Source organism: Crocodylus porosus, unplaced genomic scaffold (genome assembly GCF_001723895.1).
Source record: "Crocodylus porosus isolate Cpor-Errol unplaced genomic scaffold, CroPor_comp1, whole genome shotgun sequence".
Classification (NCBI taxonomy): Eukaryota; Metazoa; Chordata; order Crocodylia; family Crocodylidae; genus Crocodylus; species Crocodylus porosus.
In genome coordinates, this window is record NW_017728896.1 from 83,068 (window position 1) to 85,266 (window position 2,199).

The 2,199-nt window shown below is 54.8% G+C and overlaps 1 long non-coding RNA gene across 2 annotated transcripts in view; it reads right to left on the reverse strand.

Moving 5' to 3' along the window:
• LOC109324520 overlaps positions 1–2,172 on the reverse strand; it is a 5,503-nt gene extending 3,331 nt beyond the window's left edge. For both annotated transcript variants that reach the window (XR_002104945.1, XR_002104946.1), the window contains exons 1-3: positions 2,084–2,172; positions 736–1,780; positions 569–644 (exon numbers count right to left, since the gene is read on the reverse strand). This is a non-coding gene — a long non-coding RNA (uncharacterized LOC109324520). The remainder of the gene's footprint in view (positions 1–568; positions 645–735; positions 1,781–2,083) is intronic.
• Positions 2,173–2,199: the final 27 nt, after the last annotated feature.

Here is a 2,199-nt window from a genome sequence, read left to right on the forward strand (position 1 = left end):
CCCCGGGAGCCCCCAACACCAGCTGCCATGGCACAAGGCCAACCAAACAGTGGTTGCTCAGGTGGCGCGGTTCAAGGAAACAAGCATCCCCACACGTGGAGGACAATGGGCAGAAACTAAAACTTCCTTGACAGAGAAGTCAGACCCCTCAAAGGACCAAATAAAGGTTCAAGGCACCTGCACACAAGTCAGGGAATGAAACCAAACCCCAGGTAAGAGCAGTGAGTGGGGGAACAAACGACTGCCCTCTGCGCTGCCTGCCTTGTGTTGCCTTATGCTGCCTGAGCTTGCTGTCACCCAAGTGCCAGCAAACTCACAACGCCCAGTCCTGAAGAGCTTGCCGCCTTGTAAAAAGAAAGCAGACGTGACATGCCTCTGGTTTACAAGATCCTCAGTACTGCACCTAAAACTTATCCGCGTATGACAACATCAGGAGCTAACACACTAATCCTGCTTATAAGGTGCCAGCAAACCCAACTTCCAAGGGCCCCTGATCCCAAGGTCTATGGCTTGGCAGTGGGACCAAAAATAAATAAATAAATAAGGCACCGCATCGAAACTCCCTTACCTTTGCATGGTTTTCTTCCCTCCTTGTCAGCTGACTCCTGCTTGCGCGCCATCTTTCCTGCTTCTCCTATCAGGGCCTATAATAAAGAGAGACAGACACTGCACTTAACTCACCATGTTGAAGGAAAAGTGTATGGTCTGCAACTTCTCTCCCACTTTAACCCGTACCTGAATCTGCTGCCAGTCTGTCCTCTATCCGTGGAAATGGGGGAGGGCAGACGTCTGCGGGCGCAGCTGCTGACATCTGGACCAGCCGGAAGCAGAGTGCGAAGGGCCAGGACTCTGGACAGAAGAGCTAGGGCAGCACCATGAAGGTGACCACAAACACCGGCGACCCTGCTTACAGGGCGGTGCTCCCTGCACACAGCTGGCTGCTGGGGCGTGAAGCCCAGAGAAAACCTGTAAAGCCCTGAATGCCAGCTGACGGGTGCCTCAGGCGGTCTCAACCAGGGATCAAAGCTGCCCCATGTCTGTAGAACAAAAGGGCAGAAGCCACAATGCCCAGAGGACTAAACAAGGCCTCAGCCCCCAAACCGAGGTCAGGAGTGACCAACTGCTGATTCCAGGGGGGGAAAGGTGGGGGCTGGGAGAGCTTCTGAAAAGCTCAAGGGCAGCAGAAAAGAGGAGTCTGGAGACCTGAGCCCAAGTTACAGGCAGGTCACATCCCTCAAGGAACCAGTGTTCTCTGAAACGAGGACAAAGAGAGACATTTACCCTGCTTACAGGACGGTCTCTCCCCTACCAGACAGCTAGGGCAGTGCTCTCACACTTACTGTGGGGCAGCTACAACGTACAAGGCACCACACAGTTCAGTCTCACCTCTGGGCAGGAAGCCACTTTTAACAAGGTGGCTGCTCCATCAAGTCAGCTGCAGCCCTGGGCCCTGGTTACAGGGCAGCCACGCTGCGCGGTCATTGCCAGGTGAAGCAGCCTCAGAATCAAAGAGGGGACAAAGAAAGCAGCCTCCCGCTCACAGGGAGGTCTGCCATTCACCTGACAGCTCTGCAGGAGTAACAGCCTCCAGATCCGAGACCTGCTTCCTGTTTACAGGGAGGTCCCACTGCTAAAAGGCTCCCTCAGCGACATTTTGGCTCTTACATGACCGAGACCTAAGGGCAGGGCAGTCACTGCGTCCAGAGTCCCTTTCCTTCACACCCTTTTCCCTGGCTGGCTTCCTCCTCTTCGGCCCTTCGCTGCTCTCGGCTTCCGAGGACTTGGAGAACAAAGATGGAGACTGAGTGTAAGTCAACACCTGAGCGCACGCCGAGCGGCTGCAACGTCTCCCTTTCAGCCCTGACAGGAAGGGGTCCAGTGAGCTTAGGCTCCTCCAGGACCCTGCAGTCCTCCCAGTAATCCCTAGGTAATCCATCTGCCCAACCTCATCAAGTAGCCGAGGATTTGGAGAAATCAGGGCAGCACACCTGTGCCTCGCTTATAAGCCGGGAGACCCAGGACATCCAGGCACTCCAAGCCTTCCACTGCTCCCGGACCCCAGTCTTTACCCAAACTCTCTCACCTTTGTCTCCCGATGGGCTGGCACGGTTTTCTGCCTTGGTTACTGGTTAACTCCTATTCGTCTGTTGTCTTCTCTGCTTCTTCCTCTGGAGGCAAAAATGACAAGACAGAAATGAG